The sequence below is a fragment of the Sapajus apella genome, unplaced genomic scaffold (genome assembly GCF_009761245.1).
Source record: "Sapajus apella isolate SASKATOON/1434 unplaced genomic scaffold, GSC_monkey_1.0 scaffold4, whole genome shotgun sequence".
In the NCBI taxonomy this organism is placed as follows: Eukaryota; Metazoa; Chordata; class Mammalia; order Primates; family Cebidae; genus Sapajus; species Sapajus apella.
The window spans coordinates 25,457,251-25,465,506 of NW_022436944.1; the positions used below are offsets into that span (position 1 = coordinate 25,457,251).

Consider the following 8,256-nt stretch of genomic DNA (forward strand, 5'->3'; position numbering starts at 1 on the left):
TCTCAAACTGCTGCTTAAGGGATTCTCTTGCTTCAGCCTCCAAAGTTGAAGGGACCATTGGTGTGTGTCACAACATCAGGCTGCAGCAGTTCTTATCCAAATGTTTTTCCTCTTATCTTCTCCAACATCCAACAAAACCAAGATCCCTCACTCTCTTTCCCCAGAGTATCATGCTCTCCCACCCACTTGACGCCTCTGAACACATCAGTGGCCCCCAGTTTCAGTTGCCTCTTGCAAGAAAAGCTTCCTTCTATTCTTTTCTCCCTAGAGTGTACCCATGTGGCTTATGGCATTTCTATTCCTCTCTTATTTTTTTAAATTTTGCATCGAAAGTCCCAGAGATCCGATCTGGACCCTCCACGCTCTTCTCCACAGTTGGGTGTGGGTGGATAGGAGGAACTGAGCAGCCCAAGCAGCACCAAATTTAGCAGTGGGGAGGAGGATGGGAGAGGATGGGAAAAACTGGCAACACCGGTATATATGAAGGGTTGCAGATTTTTTTCACCCTACTCACAGATGTGCAAAGAAGAGGTAGCATCTTCATTTCTCTAGAATTGCTCTTCTCTTCCTTATGAGCCTCCAATCACTGAATAAAGGGGAAAATACTCTGGTGCACCCATTTACTTATTTATTTATTTAGAGACAGGGTCTCACTCTGTCACGCAGCCTGGAGTGCAGTGGATGATCATAGCTCACTGCAACCTCAAATTCCTGGCCTCAGGGGATCCTCCCATTTCAGACTCCTAAGTAGCTGGGACCATAGGTGCAAGCCACTATTTTTGTTGTTGTTGTTGTTATTGAGATGCGGGTCTTGCTTTGTGGCCCAAGCTGGTCTCAAAATCCTGGGCTCAAGAAATCCTTTTGCCTCGACCTCCCAAAGTACTGGAATTATAGGTGTCAGCAACCTAAATAGACACGTTATGTAAACGGTCCATCCCTTTAGGTAAATAATGCTTAGTGATTTAGATATCTGCATTCCTTTTTCTGTCGATGGTGTCTGAGTTTCTGATGGAGTCATGGCTAAGTGACCCCATAGAGACAGAGAGGAGGTGGGGTCCTGGTATCCATGCAGTAGCTTCCGCATCTTTGCAGATTTCTGCTGTGGGTGGGTAGTCTGGATATTTCCTGGATACTTCTTTTGAGGGTGAGACAGGCTCAATCCCGGGAGTTGTGTGAGTGCCTGCTATTGAGGCTGTATCTATAGTACCTGAGGTTTGGGTCCTCCTGGCTTGGCAGGGCCTGCTCATTTTCCCTGATGACTCAGACTCCACTCTGGCTGCCTCTCAAGACCATACATCCTCCATCTGGCTCTTCACTGGAGTGTTTCTCTCTAGCCTCGATGCTGATTCACCTTTCCCTTGTGATGGCCAGTGCCAGGAAGCCTGGTGGCTACCAGCTCAGCTGCTTCCCAGGCCTCTTCTCTGCAGTATGTCGCAACTCCTTGGTCCAGTCTATTCCATACTGGTCTTGGGGGCAGCTCAGGAAATTATATTCCACCCCTTTCCCTGCAAAGTATGCTGTGTTATTGAGTTAAACTTTGATAATAGACACTCCCAGGGTGGTGTCAGGCAGCCAATCAGGTGAACTCCTCCCAGGTCCCCAAAGATGCGATATTTAGAAGCCCTCAGCCTTTCCTCTACCTGCTTGACAAACCTCTTCATTTTGGGCAGGATCAGGAAAAGGGAGATTAATTTGGCCTCCCTTACCTCTCTCTTCCTTTTCTCATAGGTAGTCCCCTGGGATGAATGGCGAGGAGGGGGTTTCTTCTTTCTCTTCTTGTCTTTCCATGTGTACAACTCCAAGATTGGCCGGACACAGTGGCTCACGCCTGTAATCCCAGCACTTTGGGAGGCAGATCACCTGAGGTCAGGAGTGCGAGACCAGCCTGGCTAACATGGTGAAACCCATTCTTTACTGAAAATACAAATATTAGCCGGGCTTGGTGGCATGTGCCTGTAGTCTCAGCTATTCAGTAGGCTGAGGCAGGAGAATTGCTTGAAGCCAGGAGGCAGAGGTTGCAGTGAGCCGAGATGACGCCACTGCACTCCAGCCTGGGCAAGAGTGAAACTCCATTTCAAAAACAAAACAAAACAACAACAAAAAAACTCCAAGATCGAGGTATTTAGAACATCTTTTCTCTCTCTTACAAAGCCTAGCTTTTTAGCTACTACCTGGCCAAAAAGTCCCCAAATTCTGTTTAGAAGCTGATAATTAACTGTTTCTTCTTCTTTTCTTCTTCCTTTTATTTTTTTTTGGATTCCCTCTGTAACAGTCCTAAACCTCCCCGAGGCAACTGGAAAGCGCTAAAGATTAGGGGGAGGTAAGTATAAGAAAATATAGAAGAAGGCAGTGTGTTGAGGGATTTCAAAATGATATTATCATCATTATATACATTGATAATTTTTCCTACGCATATCATGTTCTAATGTGGTTGCTCCATACAGGCCTGCAAAGCTGAGACCACAGCCCTGTGGGAAGACCACATCTGTTCAGCCAGTAGCCTAAAGAAGATGTAGGTCCTCAGACAGGAAACCAGAACTCTGAGGGCAATCTTAGCAGACAGGAGAAAGCGCTCTTGGCCATCTCAAGATTTCTTGGGTTGGCCTCACAGGTGCCTCAGGCCAGTCCTCCCACATGTGGGCCAATTTTCTCTCTCAAATGGAGTCAGGCTAGGGTCTTCAAAGGGAGACTTCTTTGTAGTGCTGTGCTTTCCTGAATCTACAGTTCAAAAGATCAGCGAAATAAATATTTTTTAGTAAGAGGACTAAGATGTAAGTATCACTTTTTATTTTGCTAAGCACGGAGGTTTAAAACAAAGCATTATTTGTTTTGTCGATGTTTCTTTTAAAAAAAGTAAAAGCAGGCCGGGGACGGTGGCTCACTCCTGTAATCCCAGCACTTTGGGAGGCCAAGGTGGGCGGATCACGAGGTCAGGAGTTTGAGACCAGCCTGGCCAACATGGTGAAAACCTGTCTCTACTAAAAATACAAAAATTAGCTGGGTGTGGTGGCACACTCCTATAGTCCCAGCTACTTGAGAGACTGAGGCAGGAGAATCGCTTGAACCTGGAGGCAGATGTTGCAGTGACCTGAGAGGGCACCACTGCACACCAGCCTGGTGACAGAGTGAGACTCCATGTCAAAAAAAAAAAAAAAAAAAAAAGTGAAAGCATTATTTGTATTGTATTTCGTTTAATACCTGAAAAGTTGATGATTTTGTTTTAAGGAAGGCGTCATTTGCTGACAAGCAAGAAAGCCACTTCGGATGCCTGGATGGCATGGAGCAAAGGCATGGAACAGAGGCAGAGAAGGGAGATAAACAAGGTCTATTCCGAGGTTGGTAGGTATACTTCTTTGCCCACAGGATTTGCATGGGGGCCTATGGGAGGTGGGACTGAAAGGGCGCCGGAGGATGTCCTGGAGATCCTGGAGTAACGGTCAGGACTAGAATGTCAGCTGTGAGAAAGTCAGAGCTTCTGGCTGTTTTGTGAGGAGGGAATTGACTCAGAGAAAACCATATTTAGGAAACTTAAGTTGTAGGTTATGTGCGGCTTCTGGTGGAATTTACTGCATTTTGTGGGAGAGAGGTGAGAGGAAGGAAGGCCATTTAGGAGAGAAAGCATAGAACCCGTCCCAGACTTGGGCTGAAGCGTAACGTCTAGTGCGACATGAATTGGGCACCTTTTCTGTGTGTGTCAGTTACTGTGTCTGTTGGTTGCCATGGGGGACCGGGTGATTTTTAAGAGAGCCACAGACACTCTCAAAAAAAAACAATAGATACGAGCAAGGCAGATTTGAACATTTTAGACAATTCCTGCCTCTTCTGTACAGAACTTAGTCCACATTGGTACAGGCTTTCCGCCTTGGTGTCAGTATCATCATGTGGCTTGCCTTTTCCTTTGGCTCACTTACCACAGCTGGGATTATCTCATTAACATGAGCATCTCAGTAATATCTGTTTCCTCCACTAAACCATGAGGTCCATAAGAACAGGGCTTTTTATTTCACTCACAATTGTATACCCAGCAGCAAGTATGTAGTAAACTGTAGTAAAATTTCTGATATACAAACGTAGTCAGGGAATGGAAATATTGCATTAATAAACTACCTTATGTGCCATGCATAGATCGCTGGAAGACACAGATATTTGTGATAGAAGTACATTCTATAGTGATGTATGGCAACACATTCATTGAGGAGAAACACCATACCAAAACCTATGGCATACAGCAAAAGCAGTATTAAGAGAGAAGTTTATAGCAATAAATGCCTACATAGAAAATCAGAAATATTACAAATAAACAACCTAATGATGCATCTCAAGAAACTAGAAAATCAAGAACAAACAAATCCCAAAATTAGTAGGAGAAAAGAAATAACAAAGGTAAGAGCAGAAATAAACAGAATTGAGACAAAAAAATACAAAAGAAATAAGAAGGTGGTTGTCTGAAAAGATAACAAAATTGCCAAACCATTAGGTAGATTAATTAAGACAAAAAGAAAATACACCCAAAAAAATAAAATCAGAAATGAAAAAAAGGAGACAATGCAACTGATACTACAGAAGTGCAAAAGATTGTTAGAGACTGCTATGAACAACTATACACCAAAGATACGAGAAATGTAATGGAAATGGATAAATTCCTAGACATGTGCAACCTACCAAGTTTGAACCAAGAAGAAACAGAAAACCTGAATAGAGCAATTATGAGCAACATGATCGAATCAGTAGTAAAAGTTTCTCATCAAAGTCCAGGACCTGATGGTTTCACTGCTGAATTCTACCAAACATTTAAAGAAGAACTATACCAATTATTTTTAAACTTTTCCAGAAAGTTGAAAAGGGGAGAATTCTTCCAAATGCATCTTTGAGGCCAGCTCATCTGGATACCAAAACCAGTCAAGAACACAACAATATAAGAAAACATAGGTAAATGTCCCCAAAGAACATAGACGCAAAAATCCTCAACACAATACTAGTAAACTGAGTCCAACAGCACATTAAAAAGTTCATTCATCGTGATCTAGTGTGATTTATTCCAGGGATGCAAGGATGGTTTCGCATATGCAAATCTATAAATGTGATATATCATATCAAAAGAGTAAAGCACAAAAAATCATCTCAATAGATGCAGAGAAAGCATTTTATAAAATTCAACTTCCCTTCAAGATAAAAAACCCTCCACAAATTAAGTATAGAGAAAATATACCTCAATACAATAAAGGCCATATATGACAAACTCACAGCTAATATTATACTGAACGGGGAAAAGCTGAAAGTTTCTTCTCCAAGAACTAGAACAAGACAAGGATGCCCACTCTTACCACTCTTATTCAACATGGTACTGGAATTCCTAGCCAGAGTAATTAAGCAAAAGGAAGAAAGAAAGGGCATTCAAATTAGAAAGGAGGAAGTTACACTGCCCTATTTGCAGATGACATGATTTTATATGTAGAAAACCCTAAGCATTCCACCAAGAAACTCTTAGAACTGATAAGCAAATTGAATAAAGTTGAGTACAAAAATGAATGTACAAAAATAAGTCATACTTCTATGCACCAACAACAGACTAGCGGAAAAAGAAATCAAGAAATCGGTCTCATTTACAACAGCTATAAAAAATGTAGGAGTAAATTTAACCAAGAAGATGAATGATCTTCTTGGTCATCAGCAAAGCCTAAGTCCTGTCCTCTCGCTCTCCTCCCAGGACAGCCTGAGCTTCACCACTTGCCCCACCTTCTCCACAGCTGCTGTGCTGGTTCCTGGGCTCTGTCCAGGCACCCAGCTATGGTGCCTGACCTGTCAGCAGCGCGGCCAGCATCTATGCAGGCACGAGACAGAGAAACTGGAAGCTGGAGAGAAAAGTCTGGGAGCACCTACAGAAGAAGGGACCCCATGTCAGAGACGGAGGCCATTACTTTAAGACCGTCGAGGACCTGAGGGCTCAGATCTTCGCAAATTCTGTGAACGGTGCTCACATTGTTCTGCAGATCAACAATGCCCGTCTTGCTGCTGATGACTTTAGAGTCAAGTTTGAGAAGCTGGCCATGCGCCAGTCTGTGAAGAGTGACATCCATGAGCTCTGCAAGGTCACTAATGACACCAATGTCACTCAGCTGCAGCTGGAGACAGAGATCGAGGCTCTCAAGGAGGAGCTGATCTTTATGAAGAAGAAACACTAAGAGGAAGTAAAAGGCCTACAACCCCAATTGCCAGCTCTGGGTTGACCATGGGGGCAGACACCCCCAAGTCTCAGGACCTTGCCAAGATCATGGCAGACATCAGAGTCAGTACGACGAGCTGGCTTGGAAGAACCGAGAGGAGCTAGACAAGTAGTGGTCTCAGCAGATTGAGGAGAGCACCACAGTGGTTACCAACGCAGTCTGCTGAGGTTGGAGTTGCTGAGATAACGCTCACGGAGCTGCGACGTACAATTCAGTCCTTGGAGATGGACCTGGATTCCATGAGAAATCCGAAGGCCAGCTTAGAGAACAGCCTGAGGGAGGCAGAGGCCCGCTATGCCCTGCAGATGGAGCAGCTCACTGGGATCCTGCTGCACTTGGAGTCAGAGCTGGCACAGACCTGGGCAGAGGGACAGAACCAAGACCAGGAGTATGAGGTCCTGCTGAACATCAAGGTCAAGCTGGAGGCTGAGAGCGCCACCTACTGCAGCCTGCTGGAAGATGGCAAGGACTTCAATCTTGTTGATGCTCTGGACAGGAGCAACTCCATGCAAACCATCCAAAAGGCCACCACTCACCAGACAGGGGATGGCAAAGTGATATCTGAGACCAACAACATCAAAGTTCTGAGTCGTTAAGCCAGCAGAATTAGGGTACCCTTTGGGAAGCAGGAGGCCAATAAAATGTTCAGAGGAAAAAAAAAAAAGAAACCCCTGTCTCTCACCATGCATAAAAATCAAATCAAAATTGATTTAAACCTAAACGTAAGACTTGAAACTATAAAATTACTAGAAGAAAACATCGGGAAAGTACTTTATGACATTGGTCTGGGCAAAGATTTTCTGGGGGTAAAACCTCAAAAGCGGAGATAACTAAAGTAAGAATAGGCAAATGAAATTACATAATGCTAAAAAGAAGCAGTTGACAAAGTGAACAGACAACCTATAGACTGGGTTGCAAGCTATCCATTCAACAAGGGATTAATAACCAGAATATATAGGAAACTTAATAGAAAAAAATAATAAAATTTAAAAATGGGCAAATGATCTGAATAGACATTTCTCAAAAGAAGACATACAAATGGCCAACAGGCATATAAAAATACCCAAGATTACTAATTATCGGGAAAATGAAAATCCAAACCACAATGAGGTCTCATCGCATCCCAGTTAGAATGGCTATTATCAAAAACAAACATTTACAGATGCTGGTGAGGATGTGGAGAAAGGGGAACGCTCGTATACTGCGGATGGAAATATAAATCAGTACAGTCACTATGGAAAACAGTATGGAGATGCCTCAAAACACTGAGATCTAAAAATAGATCTATTATAGGATCCAGCAATCCCACTGCTAGGTATATTCAAAGGAAAGGAAATCAGTATATTGAAGCGATATTTGCATGCCTATGTTTATTGCAGCATTTTTTACAGTAGCTAAGATATGGGATCAACCTAAGTGTCCATTAATGGATGCATGGATAAAGAAAATACAATACATATACACAATGAAATACAACCCAACCATAAAAAAGAATGAAATCCTGTCACTTGCAGCAACATGGATGAAACTTGCTATGTTAAATGAAATAACCAAGTGAGAAAAGTTAAAGAAGACAAATACCGCATTCTCTCACTCACATGTGGGAGCTTAAAAAGTTGATATAATGGAGGCAGAGAGTAGAAAGATGGTTGCCAGAGGCTGGGAAGGTGGGGGGGATGAAGAAAGGTTGGTTAATGAGTGCAAAAATACAGTTAGATAGAAGGAATATATTCTAGTGTTTCATGGAACAGGAGAATGACTATAGTTAACAATAATTTATCATATAGTTCAAAATTACTAGAAGAGAAAATTTGAAATGTTCCCAACACAAAGAAATGATAAATCTTTGAGGTAATGGGTATTCTACTCACCATGATTTGATCATTACACATTGTATGCATGTATCAAAGTATCACATGTACTCCATAAATATGTACAATTATTATGTATCAACTTGGTAGTTACTACTTACTATCTTAAGAAGCTATCTTAAAGTTTTTATGGAACTTAAGTAAAAGCCCAAATATCCATG

The 8,256-nt window shown here is 42.6% G+C and overlaps 1 pseudogene; it reads left to right on the forward strand.

The window, feature by feature from the left end:
* The first annotated feature begins 1,339 nt into the window (after window positions 1-1,339).
* On the forward strand, window positions 1,340-6,919 carry LOC116537864 (annotated as a pseudogene).
* Window positions 6,920-8,256: the final 1,337 nt, after the last annotated feature.